General features: G+C 49.3%; 20 non-coding genes across 20 annotated transcripts; all 20 read right to left on the bottom strand.

The window, feature by feature from the left end:
- Positions 1-6024: 6024 nt before the first annotated feature.
- On the bottom strand, positions 6025-6165 carry LOC141168428 (U4 spliceosomal RNA). The gene has a single exon (XR_012252165.1). It is a non-coding gene; the product is annotated as a U4 spliceosomal RNA (small nuclear RNA).
- A 280-nt stretch (positions 6166-6445) lies between these two features.
- Positions 6446-6586, bottom strand: LOC141168407 (U4 spliceosomal RNA). The gene has a single exon (XR_012252144.1). It is a non-coding gene; the product is annotated as a U4 spliceosomal RNA (small nuclear RNA).
- Positions 6587-6866: 280 nt separating this feature from the next.
- LOC141167732 (U4 spliceosomal RNA) lies at positions 6867-7007 on the bottom strand. The gene has a single exon (XR_012251523.1). It is a non-coding gene; the product is annotated as a U4 spliceosomal RNA (small nuclear RNA).
- A 280-nt stretch (positions 7008-7287) lies between these two features.
- LOC141168421 (U4 spliceosomal RNA) lies at positions 7288-7428 on the bottom strand. The gene has a single exon (XR_012252158.1). It is a non-coding gene; the product is annotated as a U4 spliceosomal RNA (small nuclear RNA).
- A 274-nt stretch (positions 7429-7702) lies between these two features.
- LOC141167808 (U4 spliceosomal RNA) lies at positions 7703-7843 on the bottom strand. The gene has a single exon (XR_012251597.1). It is a non-coding gene; the product is annotated as a U4 spliceosomal RNA (small nuclear RNA).
- A 280-nt stretch (positions 7844-8123) lies between these two features.
- On the bottom strand, positions 8124-8264 carry LOC141168195 (U4 spliceosomal RNA). Its single transcript, XR_012251941.1, has one exon. It is a non-coding gene; the product is annotated as a U4 spliceosomal RNA (small nuclear RNA).
- Positions 8265-8544: 280 nt separating this feature from the next.
- LOC141168127 (U4 spliceosomal RNA) lies at positions 8545-8685 on the bottom strand. Its single transcript, XR_012251877.1, has one exon. It is a non-coding gene; the product is annotated as a U4 spliceosomal RNA (small nuclear RNA).
- A 281-nt stretch (positions 8686-8966) lies between these two features.
- LOC141167915 (U4 spliceosomal RNA) lies at positions 8967-9106 on the bottom strand. The gene has a single exon (XR_012251696.1). It is a non-coding gene; the product is annotated as a U4 spliceosomal RNA (small nuclear RNA).
- Positions 9107-9386: 280 nt separating this feature from the next.
- Positions 9387-9527, bottom strand: LOC141167904 (U4 spliceosomal RNA). The gene has a single exon (XR_012251686.1). It is a non-coding gene; the product is annotated as a U4 spliceosomal RNA (small nuclear RNA).
- Positions 9528-9807: 280 nt separating this feature from the next.
- LOC141168267 (U4 spliceosomal RNA) lies at positions 9808-9948 on the bottom strand. The gene has a single exon (XR_012252010.1). It is a non-coding gene; the product is annotated as a U4 spliceosomal RNA (small nuclear RNA).
- Positions 9949-10227: 279 nt separating this feature from the next.
- On the bottom strand, positions 10228-10368 carry LOC141167714 (U4 spliceosomal RNA). The gene has a single exon (XR_012251506.1). It is a non-coding gene; the product is annotated as a U4 spliceosomal RNA (small nuclear RNA).
- A 280-nt stretch (positions 10369-10648) lies between these two features.
- On the bottom strand, positions 10649-10789 carry LOC141167674 (U4 spliceosomal RNA). The gene has a single exon (XR_012251467.1). It is a non-coding gene; the product is annotated as a U4 spliceosomal RNA (small nuclear RNA).
- Positions 10790-11069: 280 nt separating this feature from the next.
- On the bottom strand, positions 11070-11210 carry LOC141168236 (U4 spliceosomal RNA). The gene has a single exon (XR_012251980.1). It is a non-coding gene; the product is annotated as a U4 spliceosomal RNA (small nuclear RNA).
- A 278-nt stretch (positions 11211-11488) lies between these two features.
- Positions 11489-11628, bottom strand: LOC141167868 (U4 spliceosomal RNA). Its single transcript, XR_012251653.1, has one exon. It is a non-coding gene; the product is annotated as a U4 spliceosomal RNA (small nuclear RNA).
- Positions 11629-19968: 8340 nt separating this feature from the next.
- Positions 19969-20109, bottom strand: LOC141167660 (U4 spliceosomal RNA). The gene has a single exon (XR_012251453.1). It is a non-coding gene; the product is annotated as a U4 spliceosomal RNA (small nuclear RNA).
- A 280-nt stretch (positions 20110-20389) lies between these two features.
- LOC141167643 (U4 spliceosomal RNA) lies at positions 20390-20530 on the bottom strand. Its single transcript, XR_012251436.1, has one exon. It is a non-coding gene; the product is annotated as a U4 spliceosomal RNA (small nuclear RNA).
- Positions 20531-20810: 280 nt separating this feature from the next.
- On the bottom strand, positions 20811-20951 carry LOC141168491 (U4 spliceosomal RNA). The gene has a single exon (XR_012252227.1). It is a non-coding gene; the product is annotated as a U4 spliceosomal RNA (small nuclear RNA).
- A 280-nt stretch (positions 20952-21231) lies between these two features.
- On the bottom strand, positions 21232-21372 carry LOC141167839 (U4 spliceosomal RNA). Its single transcript, XR_012251626.1, has one exon. It is a non-coding gene; the product is annotated as a U4 spliceosomal RNA (small nuclear RNA).
- A 273-nt stretch (positions 21373-21645) lies between these two features.
- On the bottom strand, positions 21646-21786 carry LOC141167770 (U4 spliceosomal RNA). Its single transcript, XR_012251560.1, has one exon. It is a non-coding gene; the product is annotated as a U4 spliceosomal RNA (small nuclear RNA).
- Positions 21787-22067: 281 nt separating this feature from the next.
- LOC141168294 (U4 spliceosomal RNA) lies at positions 22068-22207 on the bottom strand. The gene has a single exon (XR_012252036.1). It is a non-coding gene; the product is annotated as a U4 spliceosomal RNA (small nuclear RNA).
- Between the last annotated feature and the right edge of the window lie 2315 nt (positions 22208-24522).

Raw genomic sequence — 24522 nt, 5'->3', positions numbered from 1 at the left:
AGGCAGCTGGTGGTTGGGGGCAGCCCGTTCCTGCCTGCTGTACCTGGCTGGACACAAATATAGTGTGAAGCCCCACGTCAATTTTTTTTTAATTATTTCAGGAAATTCATGAAATAATTAAAAAAAAATTATGTGGGGCTTCGCCCTATATTTGTGTCCAGTCAGGTACAGCAGGCAGGAACGGGCTGCCCCCAAGCACCAGCTGCCTATTTGTACCTGGCCGGACACAACAATATAGGGAAGCCCTTTTTTTTTTAATTATTTCATGAAATAATTAAAAAAAAATTGACGTGGGGCTTCGCACTATATTTGTGTCCAGCCAGGTACAGCAGGCAGGAACGGGCTGCCCCCAACCACCAGCTGCCTATTTGTACCTAGCCGGACACAATAATATAGGGAAGCCCTTTTTTTCTTAATTATTCCATGAATTTCATGAAATAATTAAAAAAAAAAATGTGTGGCGCTTCGCCCTATTTTTGTGTCCAGCCAGGTACAACTAGGCAGCTGGGGGCTGGAATCTGCAACGCAGGGAGGCCCAAGCTTTCTGGGCCCCACCCGCTGCAAATTGCAGTCCGCAGCCGCCCCGGAAAATGGCGCGTTCATAGAAGCGCCATCTTCTGGCGCTGTACCCAACTCATCCAGGGCCCTGGTGCGGTGGCTCACTGGGTAATAAAGGGGTTAAGGCCAGCTTGGCATTATCAGCTGGCCCTAAGCCCGAAATTCATGGGGTCACGCCAATATTAGACATGACCGCCATGAATTTCTAGTAAAGTATTTAAAAAAAACACAAACACCCAGAAAAAAGTCCTTTAATTGAAATAAACACACAATTCTTTATTGTTCTAAATTAAACCATACTTACAGTCACGCCCATTCCATCTGAAGCCAACGATCTCCTGCAATAAAAGTAAAATAATAAACCAACCTCATCCTTACCTTTCCATGGTTCCCACGACAGCTTCAGCTCTGCTACATCGAGATTATAGGCTGGACCGTAGCAGAACGCTGCCATCCAGCCTGTCATCCCGCAGACACTGAGAAGCGCAGGCAAGTTTGCGCTCCTCAGTGTCTGGCTGTGACGGCATCCAGATGAGCCGAGGTCATGTCCAATGAACTCAGCTCACCTCATGCACGTCACTGACAGCGTGGGAAAATTCTCCTGCACTCAGCGCTTCAGCGTGAGACTTCTCCCACGCTGTCAGTGACATACATGAGGTGAGGTCATGTCCAATGAACTCAGCTCACCTCATGCACGTCACTGACAGCGTGGGAAAATTCTCCTGCACTCAGCGCTTCAGCGTGAGAATTTTCCCATGCTGTCAGTGACGTGCATGAGGTGCGCCGAGTTCATTGGACATGACCTCGGCTCATCTGGATGCCGTCACAGCCAGACACTGAGGAGCGCAAGCATGCCTGCGCTTATCAGTGTCTGCGGGATGATAGGCTGGATGGCAGCGTTCTGCTGCGGTCCAGCCAGTCATCTCGATGTAGCAGAGCTGGAGCCGTTGTGGGAACCATGGAAAGGTAAGGATGAGGTTGCTTTATTATTTTACTTTCATTGCAGGAGATCGTTGGCTTCAGCTGGAATGGGCGTGACTGTAAGTATGGTTTAATTTAGAACAATAAAGAATTGTGTGTTTATTTCAATTAAAGGACTTTTTTCTGGGTGTTTGTGTTTTTTTTAAATACTTTACTAGAAATTCATGGCGGTCATGTCTAATATTGGCGTGACCCCATGAATTTCGGGCTTAGGGCCAGCTGATAATGCCAAGCTGGCCTTAACCCCTTTATTACCCAGTGAGCCACCGCACCAGGGCCCTGGATGAGTTGGGTACAGCGCCAGAAGATGGCGCTTCTATGAACGCGCCATTTTCCGGGGCGGCTGCGGACTGCAATTTGCAGCGGGTGGGGCCCAGAAAGCTTGGGCCTCCCTGCGCTGCAGATTCCAGCCCCCAGCTGCCTAGTTGTACCTGGCTGGACACAAAAACAGAGCGAAGCCCCACGTCAATTTTTTTTTAATTATTTCATGAAATAATTTTTTTAAAAAAGGGCTTCCCTATATTGTTGTGTCCGGCCAGGTACAAATAGGCAGCTGGTGGTTGGGGGCAGCCTGTTCCTGCCTGCTGTACCTGACTGGACACAAAAATAGGGCGAAGCTCCACGTATTTTTTTTTTAAATTCATGAAATTCATGGAATAATTAAGAAAAAAAGGGCTTCCCTATATTGTTGTGTCCGGCTAGGTACAAATAGGCAGCTGGTGGTTGGGGGCAGCCCGTTCCTGCCTGCTGTACCTGACTGGACACAAATATAGGGCGAAGCCCCAGATCAATTTTTTTTAATTATTTCATGAATTTCCTGAAATGATTTAAAAAAAATTGACGTGGGGCTTCGCCCTATATTTGTGTCCAGCCAGGTACAGCAGGCAGGAACGGGCTGCCCCCAACCACCAGCTGCCTATTTGTACCTGGTTGGACACAACAATATAGGGAAGCCCTTTTTTCTTAATTATTTCATGAATTTCATGAAATAATTAAAAAAAAAAAATACGTGAAGCTTCTCTCTATTTTTGTGTCCAGCCAGGTACAACTAGGCAGCTGGGGGATGGAATCTGCAGCGCAGGGAGGCCCAAGCTTTCTGCCCCCCCCTTCCCCGCTGAAAATTGCAGTCCACAGCCACCCCGGAAAATGACGCGTTCATAGAAGCTGGATGCTGTACCTGGCTGGCATACAAAAATATGGCGAAGCCCACGTCAAAGGTTTTGGGAAAAATTAATTAAAAAATAAATAATAATTTAGGGACTGCATCTTTATTAACTCCTCAAATGTCATTTAGTGTTAAAATAAAGGATTTATTTTAAAAAAAATTGATGTGGGGCTTCGCCCTATATTTGTGTCCAGCCAGGTACAGCAGGCAGGAACAGGCTGCCCCCAACCACCAGCTGCCTATTTGTACCTAGCCGGACACAACAATATAGGGAAGCCCTTTTTTAAAAAAATTATTTCATGAAATAATTAAAAAAAAATTGACGTGTGGCTTCGCACTATATTTGTGTCCAGCCAGGTACAGCAGGCAGGAACGGGCTGCCCCCAACCACCAGCTGCCTCTTTGTACCTGGTTGGACACAACAATATAGGGAAGCCCTTTTTTTCTTAATTATTCCATGAATTTCATGAAATAATTTAAAAAAAATATGCGGGGGGCTTCGCCCTATTTTTGTGTCCAGCCAGGTACAACTAGGCAGCTGGGGACTGGAATCCGCAGCGCAGGGAGACCCAAGCTTTCTGGGCCACCCCCGCTGCAAATTGCAGTCCGCAGCCGCCCCAGAAAATGGCGCGTTCATAGAAGCGCCATCTTCTGGCGCTGTACCCAACTCATCCAGGGCCCTGGTGCGGTGGCTCACTGGGTAATAAAGGGGTTAAGGCCAGCTTGGCATTATCAGCTGGCCCTAAGCCCGAAATTCATGGGGTCACGCCAATATTAGACATGACCACCATGAATTTCTATTAAAGTATTTAAAAAAACACAAACACCCAGAATAAAGTCCTTTAATTGAAATAAACACACAATTCTTTATTGTTCTAAATTAAACCATACTTACCATCACGCCCATTCCAGCTGAAGCCAACAATCTCCTGCAATAAAAGTAAAATAATAAAGCAACCTCATCCTTACCTTTCCATGGCTCCCACGACAGCTTCAGCTCTGCTACATCGAGATGACAGGCTGGACCGCAGGAGAAAGCTGCCATCCAGCCTGTCATCCCGCAGACACTGAGAAGCGCAGGCATGCTTGTGCTCCTCAGTGTCTCGCTGTGACGGCATCCAGATGAGCCGAGGTCATGTCCAATGAACTCAGCTCACCTCATGCACGTCACTGACAGCGTGGGAAAATTCTCCTGCACTCAGCACTTCAGCGTGAGAATTTTCCCATCCAGTGTCTGCGGGATGACAGGCTGGATGGCAGCGTTCTGCTGCGGTCCAGCCTGTCATCTCGATGTAGCAGAGCTGAAGCTGTCGTGGGAACCATGGAAAGGTAAGGATGAGGTTGCTTTATTATTTTTCTTTTATTGCAGGAGATCGTTGGCTTCAGATGGAATGGGCGTGATGGTAATTATGGTTTAATTTAGAACAATAAAGAATTGTGTCTTTATTTCAATTAAAGGACTTTATTCTGGGTGTTTGTGTTTTTTTTTTTAACTTTGACTAGGGGTTAGTAATGGGGGTGTCTTATAGACGCCTCTCCATTACTAACCTGGGCTTGATGTCAGCTGGCATTATAAGCTGACATCAACCCCAACCCTATTACCCCACTGCCACCGCTACAGGGCAGTGGGAAGAGCGAGGCTAAGTGCCAGAATTGGCGCATCCTATGGATGCGCCATTTCTGGGGCGGCTGACGGCTGGTGTTTCTAGCCTGGGAGGGGGCCAATATTCATGGCACCCTTCCTGGGCTATTAAATTCAGCCCCCAGCTGTCTGCCTAGCCTTTGCTAGCTATTAAATTAGGGGCGACCCCACGTTATTTTTTTGGGGGGGTTCCCCCATTTTAATAGCTAGTAAAGGCTAGGTATTCAGCTGGGGGCTGATATTAGTAGCCTGGGAAGCTCCGTGGGTATTACCCCCTTCCCAGGCTTCAAACATTTGCCCCAGCTGTCTGCTTAACCTCCGCTAGAGCCTAAAATTAAGGGGAACCCCACGCCAATTTTTTTTTAAATAAATCCTTTATTTTAACACTAAATGACAAGTACAGTAATCAACACTGTCACTGTACTTCATATATATGTGACTGACATGTTTCTATCTATCTAATCTATGTATGATTCTCTATTCTTTCTATTCTAAATTGTCGGGTACAGATGCTGAATTGCCGGCCGGCTTTTTTAAAGAGACGGTGCACGAAAACACTAATATTTTTTTAAATAAATCCTTTACACTAAATGACAAGTACAGTAAGCAACACTGTCACTGTACTTCATATATATGTGACTGACATGTTTCTATCTATCTAATCTATGTATGATTCTCTATTCTTTCTATTCTAAATTGTTGGGTACAGATGCTGAATTGCCGGCCGGCTTTTTTAAAGAGACGGTGCATGAAAACACTAATATTTTTTTAAATAAATCCTTTACACTAAATGACAAGCACAGTAAGCAACACTGTCACTGTACTTCATATATATGTGACTGACATTTTTCTATCTATCTAATCTATGTGTGAAGTTCTATTCTGTCTGTTATAAATTGTCGGGTACCGCTGCTGAATTGCCGGCCGGCTTTTTTAAAGAGACGGTGCATGAAAACACTAATATTTTTTAAAATAAATCCTTTACACTAAATGACAAGTACAGTAAGAAACACTGTCACTGTACTTCATATATATGTGACTGACATGTTTCTATCTATCTAATCTATGTGTGAAGCTCTATTCTGCCTGTTGTAAATTGTCGGGTACCGGTGTATGCGCTGATGAATTGCCGGCTTTTCATGTCATTCTACATTATTCTTAGTTGTTTTACTTCATGTAGAATTAACCTACAAGGAAAGAAAGGGTTTATTTTCAATCCGATATTTGTGTCCCATTGACTTGCATTGGTTTCCGGTATCGGAATCGGCGATATCCGATACTTTTTGGGTATCGGCCTGATCCAATCCGATACGATATTTCCTGATATCGGAAAGTATCGCTCAACACTAATAATCACGCCTCGGTTAAACCTCATGAGCTACAATACTGCCACTGCGCAAAGAAACTCAGGTGACCATGAAATCCCCACATCCATGAAGAGCTCGTTTTAGCCATGGTGAGTTCAATATGACCACTGCCCTTCCCCCGCTGCCACAAGGCATCCTGGCAGTTGCAGTCTGAGGGCTCAGGGAAGAGGTCATTTTTGGCCATTGCGGGCAGATCAGCTCGCTCTCTCCTGCTCCAAGCGAAAACCATCAATACGATGCAGTGCAGCACAACATTTCCTTTCCCCACTGGGAGGAGCTAACACTCTGTCATTTGCATACCACGGATTAAGTCTCCATAGAGACCAACAAAAATTGCTGATGCTGACTGTATTTCAAGTCATCATGGCGGGGCATTGGGAAAAGTTTTCAATCAGCAATAATCACGCCTCGGTTAAACCTCATGGGCTATGATACTGCCGCTGAGCAAAGTTAAAGTAACTCAGGTGAACTAGAAATCCCAGCTTCCAGGAAGAGCTTGTTTAAGACTTGGTGAGTTCAAAATGACCACTGCCCTTCCTGCGCTGCTGCAAAGCATCCTGGGAGTTGCAGTCTGAGAGCTCAGAAAAGAGGTCATTTTTGAACATTGCAGGCAGATCATCTACCTCTCTCCTGTTCCAAGCGAAAATCATCAATACGATACTGTGGGTCGCAAGATTTCCTTTCCCAATTGGGAGTAGCTAACACTCTGTCATTTGCATATTATGGATTAAGTCTCCTGAGAGACCAACAAAAATTGCCTATGCTGACCGTATTTCAAGTCATCATTGTGGGGTATCGGGAAAAGTTTTCAACTAGCAATAATCACGCCTCGGATAAACCTCATGGGCTACGATACTGCCACTGCGCAAAGTTAAAGTAACTCAGGTGACCAAGAAATCCCCACTTCCAGGAAGAGCTTGTTTATGCCATGGTTAGTTCCAAATGACCACTGCCCTTCCTCCGCTGCCGCAAAGCATCCTGGGAGTTGCAGTCTGAGTGCTCAGGGAAGAGGTCATTTTTGGCCATTGCAGGCAGATCAGCTCGATCTCTCCTGCTCCAAGCAAAAATCATCAATAGGATGCTGTGGGGCGCAAGATTTCCTTTCCCCACTAGGAGGAGCTAACACTCTGTCATTTGCATACCATGGATTAAGTCTCCTGAGAGACAAACAAAAATTGCCGATGCTGACTGTATTTGAAGTCATCATGGCGGGCTATTGGGAAAAGTTTTCAATTAACAGTAATCACGGCTCAGTTAAACCTCATGGGCTACGATATTGCCACTGCGCAAAGTTAAAGTTAGTCAGGTGACCAAAAAATCCCCACTTCCAGGAAGTGCTCGTTTAAGCCATGGTGTGTTCCAAATGACCACTGCCCTTCCTCCGCTGCCACAAAGCATCCTGGGAGTTGCAGTCTGAGGGCTCAGGGAAGAGGTCATTTTTGGACATTGCAGGCAGATCATCTAGCTCTCTCCTGTTCCAAGCGAAAATCATCAATACGATGCTGTGGGGCGCAAGATTTCCTTTCCCCACTGGGAAAAGCTAACACTCTATCATTTGCATACCATGGATTAAGTCTCCTGAGAGACCAACAAAAATTGCCAATGCTGACTGCATTTCAAGTCATCATGGTGGGATATTGGGAAAAGTTTTCAATTAGCAATAATCACGCCTCGGTTAAACCTCATGGGCTACGATACTGCCACTGCCTAAAGTAGCTCAGGTGACCAAGAAATCACCACTTCCAGGAAGAGCTCGTTTAAGCCATGGTGAGTTCCAAATGACCACTGCCCTTTCCCCGCTGCCGTAAGGCATCCTGGCAGTTGCAGTCTGAGGGCTCAGGGAAGAGGTCATTTTTGGCCATTGCGGGCAGATCAGCTCACTCTCTCCTGCTCCAAGCGAAAACCATCAATACGATGCAGTGCGGCACAACATTTCCTTTCCCCACTGGGAGGAGCTAACACTCTGTCATTTGCATACCATGGATTAAGACTCCTGAGAGACCAACAAAAATTGCCGATTCTGACTGTATTTCAAGTCATCATGGCGAGGCATTGGGAAAAGTTTTCAATCAGCAATAATCACGCCTCGGTTAAACCTCATGGTCTATGATACTGCCGCTGAGCAAAGTTAAAGTAACTCAGGTGACCAAGAAATCCCCACTTCCAGGAAGTGCTCGTTTAAGCCATTGTGAGTTCCAAATGACCACTGCCCTTCCTCCGCTGCCACAAAGCATCCTGGGAATTGCAGTCTGAGGGCTCAGGGAAGAGGTCATTTTTATACATTGCAGGCAGATGATCTAGCTCTCTCCTATTCCAAGCGAAAATCATCAATTCGATGCTGAGGGGCACAAGATATCCTTTACCAATTGGGAGTAGCTAACACTCTGTCATTTGCATACCATGGATTAAGTCTCCTGAGAGACCAACAAAAATTGCCGATGCTGACTGTATTTCTAGTCATCATGGCTGGATATTGGGAAAAGTTTTTAATTAGCAATAATCACGCCTCGGTTAAACCTCATTGGCTACAATACTGCCACTGCGCAAAGTTAAAGTAACTTAGGTGACCAAGAAATCCCCACTTCCAGGAAGAGCTTGTTTAAGCCATGGTGAGTTCCAAATGACCACTGCCCTTCCCCCGCTGCCGCAAGGCATCCTGGCAGTTGCAGTCTGAGGGCTCAGGGAAGAGGTCATTTTTGGCCATTGCGGGCAGATCAGCTCGCGCTCTCCTGCTCCAAGCGAAAACTGTCAATACGATGCAGTGCGAAGCAACATTTCCTTTCCCCACTGGAAGGAGCTAACACTCAGTCATTTGCATATTATGGATTAAGTCTCCTGAGAGACCAACAAAAATTACCTATGCTGACTGTATTTCAAGTCATCATGGTGGGATATTGGGAAAAGTTTTCAATTAGCAATAACCATGTCTCGGTTAAACCTCATGGACTACGATACTGCCAATGCGCAAAGTTAAAATAACTCAGGTGACCAAGAAATCCCAGGTTCTAGAAAAAGCTTGTTTAAGCCATGGTGAGTTCCAAATGATCTCTAGCCTTTGTCCGCTGCCGCAAATCATCCTGGGAGTTACAGTCTGAGTGCTCAGAGAAGAGGTCATTTTTGGACATTGCAGGAAGATCAGCTCGATCTCTCCTGCTCTAAGCAAAAATCATCAATACGATGCTGTGTGGAGCAAGACTTCCTTTCCTCACTGGGAGGAGCTAACACTCTGTTATTTGCATACCATGGATTAAGTCTTCTGAGAAACAAACAAAAATTGCCTATGCTGACTGTATTTCAAGTCATCATGGCTGGGTATTGGGAAAAGTTTTCAGTTAGCAATAATCAAGCCTCAGTTAAACCTCATGGGTTAAGATACTGCCACTGCGCAAAGTTAAAGTAACTCAGGTGACCAAGAAATCCCCACTTCCAGGAAGAGCTCGTTTAAGCCATGGTGAGTTCCAAATGACCACTGCCCTTCCTCCGCTGCCACAAAGCATCCTGGGAGTTACAGTCTGAGTGCTCAGAGAAGAGGTCATTTTTGGACATTGCAGGAAGATCAGCTCGATCTCTCCTGCTCTAAGCAAAAATCATCAATACGATGCTGTGGGGCGCAAGATTTCCTTTCCCAATTGGGAGGAGCTAACACTCTGTCATTTGCATACCATGGATTAAGTCTCCTGAGATACCAACAAAAATTGTCGATGCTGACTGTATTCCAAGTCATCATGGTGGGATATTGGGAAAAGTTTTCAATTAGCAATAATCACGCCTCGGTTAAACCTCATGGGCTACGATCCAGCCACTGTGCAAAGGTTAAGTAACTCAGGTGACCAAGAAATCTCCACTACCAGGAAGAGCTCGTTTAAGCCATGGTGAGTTTCAAATGACCACTGCCCTTCCCCCGCTACCGCAAGGCATCCTGGGAGTTGCAGTCTGAGGGCTCAGGGAAGAGGTCATTTTTGGCCATTGCAGGCAGATCAGCTCGCTCTCTCCTGCTCCAAGCAAAAACCATCAATACGATGCAGTGCGGCACAACATTTCCTTTCCCCACTGGGAGGAGCTAACACTCTGTAATTTGCATACCACGGATTAAGTCTTCTGAGAGACCAACAAAAATTGCCTATGCTGACTGTATTTCAAGTCATCATGGCGGGGTATTGGGAAAAGTTTTCATTTAGCAATAATCAAGCCTCGGTTAAACCTCATGGGCTTCGATACTGCCACTGCGCAAAGTTAAAGTAACTCAGGTGACCAAGAAATCCCCACTTCTAGGAAGAGTTCGTTTAAGCCAAGGTTAGTTCCAAATGATCACTGCCCTTTCTCCGCTGCCGCAAAGCATCCTGAGAGTTGCAGTGTGAGGGCTCAGGGAAAAGGTAATTTTTGGACATTGCAGGCCGATCATCTAGCTCTCTCCTGATCCAAGCGAAATCATCAATACGATGCTGTGGGGCGCAAGATTTCCTTTCCCAATTGGGAGGAGCTAACACTCTGTCATTTGCATACCATGGATTAAGTCTCCTGAGAGACCAACAAAAGTTTCCGGTGCTGACTGAATTTCAAGTCATCATGGCGGGCTATTGGGAAAAGTTTTCAATTAGCAATAATCACGCCTTGGTTAAACCTCATGGGCTACGATACTGCCACTGCGCAAAGTTAAAGTAACTCAGGTGACCATGAAATTACCACTTCCATGAAGTGCTCGTTTTAGCCATGGTGAGTTCCATATGACCACTGCACTTTCTCCGCTGCCGCCAAGCATCCTGGAAGTTGCAGTCTGAGGGCTCAGTGAGGAGGTCATTTTTGGCCATTGCGGGCAGAACAGCTCGCTCTCTCCTGGTCCAAGCGAAACCCATCAATACGATGCAGTGCGGCACAACATTTACTTTCCCCACTGGGAGGAGCTAACACTCTGTCATTTGCATACCATGGATTAAGTCTCCTGAGAGACCAACAAAAGTTTCCGGTGCTGACTGAATGTCAAGTCATCATGGCGGGCTATTGGGAAAAGTTTTCAATCAGCAATAATCACGCCTCGGTTAAACCTCATTGGCTATGATACTGCCGCTGAGCAAAGTTAAAGAAACTCAGATGACCAAGAAATCCCAGCTTCCAGGAAGAGCTTGTTTAAGCCTTGGTGAGTTCCAAGTGACCACTGCCCTTCCTGCGCTGCCGCAAAGCATCCTGGGAGTTGCAGTCTGAGGGCTCAGGGAAGAGGTCATTTTTGGACATTGCAGGCAGATCATCTAGGTCTCTCCTGTTCCAAGCGAAAATCATCAATACGATGCTGTGGGGCGCATGATTTCTTTTCCCAATTGGGAGTAACTAACATTCTGTCATTTGCATACCATCGATTAAGTCTCCTGAGAGACCAACAAAAATTGCCTATGCTGACTGTATTTTAAGTCATCATGGCGGGATATTGGGAAAAGTTTTCATTTAGCAATAATCACGCCTCGGTTAAACCTCATGGGCTACGATACTGCCACTGCGCAAATTTAAAGTAACTCAGGTGACCAAGAAATCCCCACTTCCAGGGAGAGCTCTTTTAAGCCATGGTGAGTACCAAATGACCACTGCCCTTCCTCCGCTGCCGCAAAGCATCCTGGGAGTTACAGTGCGAGGGCTCAGGGAAGAGGTAATTTTTGACATTGCAGGCAGATCATCTAATTCTCTTCTGATCCAAGCGAAATCATCAATACGATACTGTGGGGCGCAAAATTTCCTTTGCCAATTGGGAGGAGCTAACACTCAGTCATTTGCATACCATGGATTAAGTCTCCTGAGAAACCAACAAAAATTGCCAATGATGTCTGTATTTCAAGTCATCAAGGCGGGATATATGGAAAAGTTTTCAATTAGCAATAATCGCACCTCGGTTAAACCTCATGGGCTACGATACTGCCACGCCGAAAGTTACTCAGGTGACCAAGAAATCCCCACTTCCAGGAAGTGTTCGTTTAAGCCATGGTGAGTTCCAAATGACCACTGCACTTCCTCCGCTGCCGCAAAGCATCCTGGGAGTTGCAGTCTGAGGGCTCAGGGAAGAGGTTATTTTTGGACATTGCATGCAGACCATCTAGCTCTCTCCTGTTCTAAGCAAAAATCATCACTACGATGCAGTGGGATACAAGATTTCCTTTCCCAATTGGGAGGAGCTAATGTGGCACCCCAGGGGTCTGGTTGCCACAGTAATAGAGATATTATGTCTGAGAGCAAGTGGGAGGTTTCTCTGGTCAGGAGCCCTAAGCATGCAACACGGCCCGACCAGACCTGGGAGGGGAGGAATCTGCCCTTATAAACTGGGTCTGGGTCGGGGTTAGACAGTTAGAGTTCCAGACACAGGGAAAGTGAGAACAGGAGCTCTGTAGGAGCAGAAGCAGAAGGCCAGGGGCTGTGAGCAGAGATATAGCTCGCCCTGGCTGAGGACACTAAAACCGGACACAGGAGTCAGAGGCTGTGGGGACTGATATATACCCAGCAGCAGAAACCAGCTGGCAGGGGATTCCAGGTCCTCTGGCCATAGAAGCCCGGAGGCTCAGTCACAAAGAAGGGACCAGCGCCGCCATCCAGGAGCAGAGGCTTACAGAAGGCCCCAATTCACCAGCCATACGGGTGAGCACCACACGGTATACTCAGGGACGTGGGCTACTTCTACCCGCTTACAGCAAGGTAGCCAGGAAGAGTGCAGATAAACAGGGAGGCCTACAACTCCACCTGGCCAGGGGAACTCCTGCTTGCTCACAGACTGACCAGGCCCCTTATACTAGCCAGTACTCCCGGGAGGGACTGCCTTATCCCATCAGTAAAGACCCTGAACTGCACCACACGTCTCTGTGATTCCTTGCCGCACCAGCACCATTAGCACTGGGACCCTCACACCATCACTTCCATCATCTCTCACATTAGCTGCCCTGAGGCAATACTTCTCCCGTGGGGAGTTATCCCATACTCGGCTGCGCAAACAACATCAGCCTCAGCGGTCTGCAGCGCAGCGGCGGTCCTCACTGACCACAATCCACGGGTGGCGTAGTCGGACAATTACAATACAAATAGACTGCCACTGGTTTGACCACCCTGGGCACGGACCGGGTCACCGCCACACGGAGACTACAACCCCCAGCATCCTACAACAGGCCCGGTTCCCGGTTCTCCTGCACAGCACAGGCCCAGGGGGCGCGTCAACTTTGGTGTAGTCGGCAGGATTTCGTGCCCGCAACCACCGGGTACTGCATGCCTGAAAAAGACTTTTGAACTTACCTGTGGTGAAGTTTCCCGCCGTCCGGAGTCATTTCCCGCCGTCCGGAGCCGATTCCCGCCATCAGACGCCATCTTGGACCGTTTCCCGCCGTCTTCTGCCTTCTTCCCGCCATCCGCAGCTGCTTCCCACCTTCGGACGCCATCTTCGGGATGGCGCACAAGAAGAAGAGGGGCGTGGACGCCGAAAGCGCGCGAGATCCGAAGCTCCGCCCCACGCTCCGCCCCACGCACCGACGCTGCGCAAGGTCCTGGAAGGGAGGAAGACCGACGCTGAAGTCATCGGAGCACGACGCCAGGTCCTCAACCCCGACGATCGACTGCGGAGCCGCGGCCTACGGAAGAAGAGCATCGTAAGGTAGGCCACGGTCCACTAGGGGGGAAGGAAGATGCCGGACACCGAGGAGAGCTCCACTGCCACAGCCACCGCCAGCGCAACTGCTGCAGCAGTCATGCCATTCACCATGCCCTATATCCCGGGGGCAACCTGGCTACCCCAGTACTCAGGGGAGTCACATACTCTAAATGACTTTAGAGAAAGACTGGATAGCCTCTTCCAGGTGCACCCCCTCACAGAAGAGCAAAAAGTGAGCATCCTGGTGGCCCAATTAATCGGGGCAGCCCAAAGGGAGGTAAAGTCCTGGCCACCTGGGAGGAAGAGGACTGTCAGAGAAATACTAGCCCGGCTGAAAGACACATTTGATACCTGCACCTCAGCCGAAATAAAGCTCAGATTTTACGGGTGTAAACAGCGGGCACATGAGAGTATAAGAGACTATGCTCTAAACCTACAAGAGGCCCTGAGAGCCATTAAGCAGGCAGACCCTGACAGCGTGGGAAATGAAGATAAGCTGTTGACTGAACAATTTATTGAGGGTCTACTGTGCAATGCCCACCGAACCCAGTTGCGGGCAATGGCCTTACAGGACCCTGACCTGGACTTTGCACAGTTCAAGGACAGAGCCATCCGGGTGCTCCGAGAACCAGCACCAGGTGGCGCTGTGGCCCACAGGCGCCTTGCTTTCACTTACCACCAGGAGACGGCGCCCTTGTCTGCAGGGCCTGTGGGAGCTGATGCGCAGGCTTTAAACAGTGACCCGGCTACAGACCTGCACCATCAGGTCCAAGAGCTGACTAAGAGCGTTGCCGCGCTAACCAGAACCGTGCCGTCTTTACAGGTCTCTTCTCCAGGAAAGATCCAGCTGGCATCCCGACCGGAGGACGTCCCGTGGCGCCGACTGAGGAGGACCCCACCGGCCAGAGGAAGACCCAGCGACAGATACAACGAGGAAGGACGACCCTTCTGCCGCCGCTGCAATCAACCCGGACATGTGGCAAGGTACTGTCATTTAAACGGGCACAACCTGGGGTAGAGGGCCAACCCCCAGGCATAAGATCATCAGGCCCATCAAACTGGCGTGATAAATACGTAGTGGGACGTCCAATCTTGCCTGTGGTACTGGATGGCATTCCTATGAGTGCCCTACTAGACACTGGGTCAAAGATGACCACCATCCCGTACGTGCTCTTTAAGCAGTATTGGAATGACTCGGACATAACCCGCTACCCAGATGACGACCTGAGTATCATCGCCAGCAATAGTCAGCCCGTGCCGCAGGTGGGATTCAAGGAGGTGACCATTAAGATCGGTAAAGTCGAACTGGCGGCACAAGGACTGATTATAGTGGACATAGACCGTCATGAGAGTCACCCTAGAATAACCTTGGGAACTAATGTGATTGAAAATTGTCTTGCAGAGGTGATTCTCATTTTACAGCAGGTTGCCAAGAACACCAGTTCCGGCCAGCAGCGTGTGCTCCAAAAAGAGATCCGGGCACTGATGAAGAGGCAACAGGTGGAACTATCTGGTGGTGAGATAGGTAGCGTGAGAATGTGTGACCCGTTCCCTATTGCCATGCCCCCAAAAAGTGAGATGATGATTTGGTGCCGGGCAGCTATTGGTCTAAGAGGTAGAGATTACCAAGCAATGGTAGAACCCGTCTACTCAGACAGTAGGCCCACCATTTTGACAGCACGGGGGGTGGTCGATGTGCGCCATGGGAGGGTGCCCGTTCGCATCATAAATATCGGGGAGAGAGAAGTACACCTGCCCCGGTATGCCACGCTAGCCAAATTGTTCACCATCAACCAGAACTCTGTACAGGCCATGGAACCCTTGCCTCCATCTCAACCAGAGGAAGGTAACGGCTCTAAGAAACCAATGGAGGACTGGTGTCAGCAACTACATTTGGGTACTGACTCCACTCCCTCGCACCAAAAACAGGGAGTCTATCGGGTGGTTCAAGAGTACGAGAGAGTGTTTAGTAAACACCCGCTGGACTTCGGGCGAGTAAAGGGGGTAGAACATCACATCCCCACGGGAGACCATCCTCCCATAAAGGAGAGATACCGACCCGTACCCTCCGCACACTACCAACACGCCAAGGGGATGCTTAGAGACATGAAGGAGGCTGGGGTAATCAGGGACAGCTGTAGCCTCTGGGCAGCTCCACTAGTCTTAGTGAAAAAGAAAGACAACACCATGAGAATGTGTGTAGACTACAGGAAGGTCAACTGTATCACACACAAAGATGCGTACCCGTTACCAAGGATAGAAGAGTCCTTAGCTGCCTTAAAATCTGCTAACTTCTTCTCTACTTTGGATCTCACTAGCGGGTACTGGCAGGTTCCTGTAGCAGAGGCGGACCGGGAGAAGACCGCATTCACCACCCCGATGGGTCACAGCGAATATAACTGTATGACGTTCGGGCTCTGCAACGCTCCAGGAACCTTCCAACGGTTGATGGAATGCTGTCTGGGACACCGGAACTTCGAGACGGTCCTGTTATACCTGGACGATGTCATCGTCTATTCCAAGACCTACGAGGACCACTTGAAACACCTGGCAGAAGTGTTTGAAGCTCTGGCAAACTACGGCCTAAAGGTGAAACCCTCCAAGTGTCACCTCCTGAAACCAAAGGAGCAGTACCTGGGACACGTGGTGAGTGCTGACGGAGTTGCTCCCGACCCTGATAAGATCACCGTGATAAAGGACTGGCCAAGACCCTCCAGCATAAAGGAAGTGCGGCAGTTCCTTGGGTTGGTAGGCTACTACCGAAGATTCATTCCCGGTTTCAAAATGGCAGCCCCTATGCAGGACCTCCTGATAGGTCAATCTCGGAAAGCCAAAAACCAGAAGCCGCCCTTCAGGTGGGAAAAGCTGGAAGAGGAGTCCTTCTGCCAGCTGAAGATGGCCCTCACGGGGGATGAAATCCTGGCATATCCAGACTACAGGCAGCCCATTATCCTCCACACGGACGCAAGCAACATCGGGCTTGGTGCCGTACTGTCCCAGATCCAGCAAGGGAAAGAACGGTTAATCGCTTACGCCAGTCGAAAGCTACGGCCCACGGAGAGGAACCCTGAGAATTATAGCTCATTCAAGCTGGAGTTCCTGGCAGTAGTGTGGGCAGTGACCGAACGTTTCAAGCATTACCTTGCCTCCTCCAAATTCACCGTGTACACGGATAACAACCCGTTGACACACCTGGACACTGCAAGGCTCGGTGCCCTGGAACAGAGATGGATGGCCCGCCTGTCCAACTTTGAATTCACCATCAAGTACCGGGCAGGACGCTAAAACGCCAAAGCGGATGCCCTGTCTAGAATGCCGAACTTACCGGACGTAGGGGAAGATCCAGAAGATCTGGAAGAAGTCGAGCTCCCTGCGTTCCACCGTGATGGGATTACCCTGTATTCCCACCGTGTGAAGGACAGGCGGCCCGTGACGTTCAATCCCTTGCCCCACTACAACTGGGCGGAGACGTAAGACAGTGATCCCGCAGTCCGTTTGGTGAAGGAAATGCTGACCCAGGCCGATGCCAGTCTTGACCCAGACGCTCCGGAGGAGACCAAGCAACTGTGGAAGGAGAAAAGTAAGCTGTTCCTCTACAGGGAGAAGCTGTGCCGGAGAATGGTTAACTTTCGAACACATGAGTTGACCTGGCAGGTAGTGGTCCCAAGACGAGACGCGGCTATGGTTCTGGAGGCATACCACAACGGAGCAGGGCATTTCGGATGGAAGAAGCTGGAGTTCTTGTTGCGTGAACGGTTCTACTGGGTATGCATGAGAGGAGCCATCGAGAGGTGGTGCAGAGACTGTGGCCCGTGCCACCTGAGAAGAAAAGACCGTGCCAGCCAGAAGACTCCCCTGCAGCCCATCATCACCAGACAGCCACTGGAACTAGTAGCCCTGGACAATGTGAAACTGGCTTCAAGCAGATCTGGGTATGTCTACGCCCTCACAATCGTAGATCATTACTCCCGGTTCCTGGTGGTGGTCCCGGTCAAGGACTTAATGGCTCAAACAGCAGCTAGAGCCTTCAAGCAGCACTTCTGCCGTCCACACGGGTACCCGGACCAAGTGTTGACAGACCAAGGACCAGCCTTCGAAGCAGAGGTCTTCCAGGAGTTCTGCAACCTGTATGGCTGCAAGAAGATAAGAACAACGCCCTATCACCCTCAAACCAATGGACTCTGCGAGAAGATGAACCAGGCGGTGATAGATCTGCTAAAAACATTGCCCCTGGAAGAACGCAGTCTGTGGCCTGAGAAACTGCCCGATCTGGTGGACCTGTATAACCACATTCCTGTAGGTTCCACCTACTGTACCCCGGCTTACCTAATGAGAGCAAGACCTGGCAAGCTGCCTATTGACCTGGATATGGGAGTCCTGACACCTGGAGGACACCTCGCCAGAGGCAGACTGGGATACAGAACGGCAGCAGCAGTATCGAAAAGTACAGGAGAGCGTCGAGCGAAGTCTGTCTCAAGCTAGAGAAAAGCAAAAGAAAGCTTATAACCAGTATGCTCCCACTGTTCCCCTGGTACCTGGAGAGCAGGTCTTGAAGAGGAAGAGGCGGCTCCACAAGTTGGACGACCAGTGGGAGAAGGACCCGTACACCGTACTGCCCTCAAGCCATGAGAACCCAAAAATCTGCGTAATCAGTAAGGATGGAGGAGAAACCACAGCCATTGTCTCCAGAGACCACCTGAAGAAGTGTCCCGAGCAGCTGCAAAGCCCTGAAAAAAATCAAGAAAACCCTCAACCCGCAGAGGAAAGGGAAGAAATGATCAGTACCGTACACGGAGACTTTCCCCGGTCTTGGACACAAGTAAACGGCGCTGTCGTGGCACCCGTCCTCACCTTTCTCCAGCCAGCCCTGCAAGTGCCTACAGAGGAACCGGTAGAGATGGAAGAGCAGCCGGCCCAAGAGGCAGAAGAGTCCACACCAGCAGTACAGGAGGATCAATCCTCTGCTAGTAGTGAGCCTGCCGTGCCCCTAGTGAGCCAAAGAGTGCGCAGACAGCTGCCCAGCTTACCTACAACCTCCCCTACACCCTGTAGTGCAGAACCAGTTAGTGAGCTCCGTAGGTCCACTAGAGTCACTAGAGGTCAGATGCCCGCTCGCTGGAGAATATAACTAATGCACTGTGAATTTATCTGTTAACTGTTTATGGTTTATGTTTGTTGCCTGTTACTAATTATGTTTCTCAGTTACCCTGCAGATTTATTTGGACTAATAGGTTATGGACACTGGATAACCGGAACAATGCTTGTAGATAGTTGCCCTTTGGTGCCTCTTGCGAAGACGGCCGCGGAAAAGAAAACCTGTCTGGCGTGGCCTACTTGCGGCCCAAAGTAGTTAGCTCCAGCCTTGCAGCCACGCCCAAGGCCAACGCAAGGGCTTTGCTTTGGACAGGTCCCCTACTTCGCTTAAAACTTCACCTTGGGTGATATGGACACCCGGTTGCGGACACGCCGTGACCTTTAAAGAACTAAAGTTTCTTGTAAATATGTTATTGTATTATTGTTATACCCTGTATTTATGTTTCTTTAAAAAAATGTGTATAGTCCCGGAGTACTAAAATTTACTAGGGGGGAATGTGGCACCCCAGGGGTCTGGTTGCCACAGTAATAGAGATATTATGTCTGAGAGCAAGTGGGAGGTTTCTCTGGTCAGGAGCCCTAAGCATGCAACACGGCCCGCCCAGACCTGGGAGGGGAGGAATCTGCCATTATAAACTGGGTCTGGGACGGGATTAGACAGTTAGAGTTCCAGACACAGGGAAAGTGAGAACAGCAGCTCTGTAGGAGCAGAAGCAGAAGGCCAGGGGCTGAGAGCAGAGATATAGCTCGCCCTGGCTGAGGACACTAAAACCGGACACAGGAGTCTGAGGCTGTGGTGACTGATATATACCCAGCAGCAGAAACCAGCCGGCAGAGGATTCCAGGTCCTCTGGCCATAGAAGCCCGGAGGCTCAGTCACAAAGAAGGGACCAGCGCCGCCATCAAGGAGCAGAGGCTAACAGAAGGCCCCAAGTCACCAGCCATACGGGTGAGCACCACACGGTATACTCAGGGACGTGAGCTACTTCTACCCGATTACAGCAAGGTAGCCAGGAAGAGTGCAGATAAACAGGGAGGCCTACAACTCCACCTGGCCAGGGGAACGCCTGCTTGCTCACAGACTGACCAGGCCCCTTATACTAGCCAGGACTCCCGGGAGGGTCTGCCTTATCCCATCAGTAAAGACTCTGAAATGCACCACACGTCTCTGTGATTCCTTGCCGCACCAGCACCATTAGCACTGGGACCCTCACACCATCACTCCCATCATCTCTCACATTAGCTGCCCTGAGGCAATACTTCTCCCGTGGGGAGTTATCCCATACTCGGCTGCGCAAACAACATCAGCCTCAGCGGTCTGCAGCGCAGCGGCGGTCCTCACTGACCGCAATCCACGGGTGGCGTAGTCGGACAATTACAATACAAATAGACTGCCACTGGTTTGTCCACCCTGGGCACGGACCGGGTCACAGCCACACGGAGACTACAACCCCCAGCATCCTACAACAGGCCCGGTTCCGGGTTCCCCTGCACAGCACAGGCCCAGGGGGCGCGTCACTAACACTCTGTCATTTGCATACCATGGATTAAGTCTCCTGAGAGACCATCAAAAATTGCCGATGCTGACTGTATTTCAAGTCATCATGGCAGGATATTGGGAAAAGTTTTCAATTAGCAATAATCACGCCTCGGTTAAACCTCATGGGCTACGATATTGCCACTGCGCAAAGTTAAAGTAACTTACGTGACCAAGAAATCTCAGGTTCTAGAAAAAGCATGTTTATGCCATGGTGAGTTCTAAATGACCACTGCCCTTCATCCGCTGCCGCAAAGCATCCTTGGAGTTGCAGTCTGAGGGCTCAAGGAAGAGGTCATTTTTGGAGATTGCAGGCAGATCATCTAGCTCTCTCCTGTTCCAAGCGAAAATCATCAATACGATGCTGTGGGGCGCAAGATTTCCTTTCCCAATTGGAAGGAGCTAACACTCTGTCATTTGCATACCATCGATTAAGTCTCCCGAGAGACCAACAAAAATTGCCGATGATGTCTGTATTTCTAGTCATCATGGCGGGATATTGGGAAATGTTTTCAAATAACAATAATCACACCTCGGTTAAACCTCATGGGCTACGATACTGCCACTGCGCAAAGTTAAAGTAACTCAGGTGACCAAGAAATCCCAGGTTCTAGGAAAAGCTTGTTTAAGCCATGGTGAGTTCCAAATGACCACTGCCCTTCCTCCGCTGCCGCAAAGCATCCTGGGAGTTGCAGTCTGAGCTCTCAGGGAAGAGGTCATTTTTGGCCATTGCAGGTAGATCAGCTCGATCTCTCCTGCTCCAAGCGAAAATCATCAATACGATGCTGTGGGGCGCAAGATTTCCTTTCCCCACTGGGAGGAGCTAACACTCTGTCATTTGTATACCATGGATTAAGTCTCCTGAGAGATCAACAAAAATTGCCTGTGCTGACTATATTTCAAGTCATCTTGGCAGGGTATTGGGAAAAGTTTTCAATTAGCAATAATCACGCCTCAGTAAAACCTCATGGGCTACGATACAGCCACTGCGCAAAGTTAAAGTAATTCAGGTGACCAAGAAATCCCAGGTTCTAGAAAAAGCTTGTTTAAGCCATGGTGAGTTCCAAATGACCACTGCCCTTCCTCCGCTTACGCAAAGCATCCTGGGAGTTACAGTCTGAGTGCTCAGAGAAGAGGTCATTTTTGGCCATTGCAGGCAGAGCAGCTCGATCTCTTCTGTTCCAAGCGAAAATCATCAATACGATGCAGTGCGGAACAACATTTCCTTTCCCCACTGGGAGGAGCTAACACTCAGTCATTTGCATATTATGGATTAAGTCTCCTGAGAGACCAACAAAAATTGTCGATGCTGACTGTATTTCAAGTCATCATGGCGGGATATTGGGAAAAGTTTTCAATTAACAATAAGCACGCCTCAGTTAAACCTCATGGGCTATGATACTGCCACTGCATAAAGTAACTCAGGTGACCAAGAAATCCCCACTTCCAGGAAGAGCTTGTTTAAGCCATGGTGAGTTCCAAATGATCACTGCCCTTCCTCCGCTGCCGCAAAGCATCCTGGGAATTGCAGTCTGAGAGCTCAGGGAAGAGGTCATTTTTGGCCATTGGAGGCAGATCATCTAGCTCTCTCCTGATGCAAGCGAAAATCATCAATATGATGCTGTGGGGAGCAAGATTTCCTTTCCAATTAGGAGGAGCTAACACTCTGTCATTTGCATACCATGGATTAATTCTCCTGAGAAACCAACAAAAATTGCCGAAGATGTCAGTATTTCAAGTCATCATGGCGAGCTATTTTGAAAAGTTTTCAATTAGCAATAATCACGCCTCAGTTAAACCTCATGGGCTACGATACTGACACTGCGCAAAGTTAAAGTAACGCAGGAGACTAAGAAATCCCCACTTCCAGGACGAGCTCGTGTAAGCCATGGTGAGTTCCAAATGACCACTGCCCTTCCCCCGCTGCCGCAAGGCATCCTGGCAGTTGCACTCTTAAGGCTCAGGAAAGAGGTCATTTTTGGCCATTGCGGGCAGATCAGCTGGCTCTCTCCTGCTCCAAGCAAAAACCATCAATACTGTGCAGTGTGGCACAACATTTCCTTTCCCCGCTGGGAAGAGCTAACACTCTGTCATTTGCATACCATGGATTAAGTCCTCTGAGAGACCAACAAAAATTGCCTATGCTGACTGTATTTCAAGTCATCATGGCGGGATATTGGAAAAAGTTTACAATTAGCAATAATCACGCCTCGGTTAAACCTCATGGGCTACGATACTGCCACTGCGCAAAGTTAAAGTAACGCAGGTGACCAAGAAATCCCAGGTTCTAGAAAAAGCTTGTTTAAGCCATGGTGAGTTCCAAATGACCACTGCCCTTCCTCTGCTGCCGCAAAGCATCCTGGGAGTTACAGTCTGAGTGCTCAGAGAAGAGGCAGGGGATACCCGGAGCCGGATCGCTGGTGGAATGCTGGGGGTTGTAGTCTCAGTGTGGCGGCGACCCGGTCCGTGGCTCAGGGTGGTCAAACCAGTCGCAGTCTTAGGTAATAACAATGTCCGACTACGCCACCCGTGGATTGCGGTCAGTGGGGACCGCCGCTGCGCTGCAGACCGCTGAGGCTGATATTGTTTGCGCAGCTGAGTATGGGATAACTCCCCACGGGAGAAGTATTGCCTCAGGGCAGCTAATGTGAGAGATGATGGGAGTGATGGTGTGAGCGTGCCAGTGCTAATGGTGCTGGTGCGGCAAGGAATCACAGAGACGTGTGGTGCAGTTCAGGGTCTTTACTGATTGTACAAGGCAGACCCTCCCGGGATTTCTGGCTAGTATAAGGGGCCTGGTCAGTCTGTGAGCATGCAGGTGTTCCCCTGGCCAGGTGGAGTTGTAGGCCTCCACGTTTATCTACACTCTTCCTGGCTACCTTGCTGTCAGCGGTTACAAGTAGCCCACGTCCCTGAGTATACCGTGTGGTGCTCACCCGTATGGCTGGTGACTTGGGGCCTTCTGTTAGCCTCCGCTCCTGGATGGCGGTGCTGGTCCCTTCTTTGTGACTGAGCCTCCGGGCTTCTATGGCCAGAGGACATGGAATCCCCTGCCGGCTGGTTTCTGCTGCTGGGTATATATCAGTCCCCACAGCCTCGGACTCCTGTGTCCAGTTTTTAGTGTCCTCAGCCAGGGCGACCTATATCTCTGCTCACAGCCCCTGGCCTTCAGCTGCTGCTCCTACAGAGCTCCTGATGTATCTTTCCCTGTCTGCAGCTTCACTTTAGGCTCTGACTGACCTAATCCCGCCCCAGACCCAGTTTATAAGGGCAGATTCCTCCCCTCCCAGGTCTGGGCGGGCCGTGTTGCATGCTTAGGGCTCCTGACCAGAGAAACCTCCCACTTGCTCCCAGACATAATATCTCTATTACTGTGGTAACCAGACCCCTGGGGTGCCACATTCCCCCCTAGTAAATTTTAGTACTCCGGGACTAAACACATTTTTAAAGAAACATAAATACAAGGTATAACAAGACAACATATTTACAAGAAGCTTTAGTTCTTTAAAGGTCACGGCATGTCCGTAACCGGGTGTCCATATCACCCAAGGTGAAGTTTGTAAAACAAGGGGGTGTCCATGTCACCCCAGTTGAAACTTTAAGCGAAGTAGGGGACCTGTCCAAAGCAAACCCCTTGCGTTGGCCTTGGGCGTGGCTGCAAGGGTAGACTAACTACTTTGGGCCGCAAGGAGGCCACGCCAGACAGGTTTTCTCTTCCGCGGCCGTCTTCGCAAAAGGCACCAAGGTGCAACGATCTACAAAACTGTTCCGGTTATCCAGCGTCCATAACCTGTTAGTCCAAATAAATCTGCAGGGTAACTGAGAAACATAATTAGTAACAGGCAACAAACATAAACCATAAACAGTTAACAGATAAATTCACAGTGCATTAGTTTATATTCTCCAGCGAGCCGGCATCTGACCTCTAGTGACTCTAGTGGACCTACGGAGCTCACTAACTGGTTCTGCACTACAGGGTGTAGGGGAGGTTGTAGGTAAGCTGGGCAGCTGTCTGCGCACTCTTTGGCTCACTAGGGGCACGGCAGGCTCACTACTAGCAGAGGGTTGATCCTCCTGTACTGCTGGTGTGGACTCTTCTGCCTCTTGGGCTGGCTGCTCTTCCAGCTCTACCGGTTTCTCTGTAGGCACTTGCAGGGCTGGCTGGAGAAAGGTGAGGACGGGTACCACGACAGTGCCGTTTACTTGTGTCCAAGACCGGGGGAAGTCTCCGAGTACGGTACTGATCATTTCTTCCCTTTCCTCTGCGGGTTGAGGGTTTTCTTGATCTTATTCAGGGCTTTGCAGCTGCTCGGGACACTTCTTCAGGTGGTCTCTGGAGAAAATGGCTGTGGTTTTTCCTCCATCCTTACTGATTACGCAGATTTTTGGGTTCTCATGGTTTGATGGCAGTACGGTGTACGGATCCTTCTCCCACTGGTCGTCCAACTTGTGGAGCCGCCTCTTCCTCTTCAAGACCTGCTCTCCAGGTACCAGGGGAACAGCGGGAGCATACTAGTTATAAGCCTTCTCTTGCCTTTCTCTAGCTTGAGACAGACTTCGCTCGACACT

This window comes from Phyllobates terribilis, unplaced genomic scaffold, assembly GCF_046119375.1.
Source record: "Phyllobates terribilis strain yellow unplaced genomic scaffold, ASM4611937v1 Scaffold_11__3_contigs__length_659146591, whole genome shotgun sequence".
Classification (NCBI taxonomy): domain Eukaryota; kingdom Metazoa; phylum Chordata; class Amphibia; order Anura; family Dendrobatidae; genus Phyllobates; species Phyllobates terribilis.
This window is presented reverse-complemented; position numbering and strand designations above follow the sequence as displayed.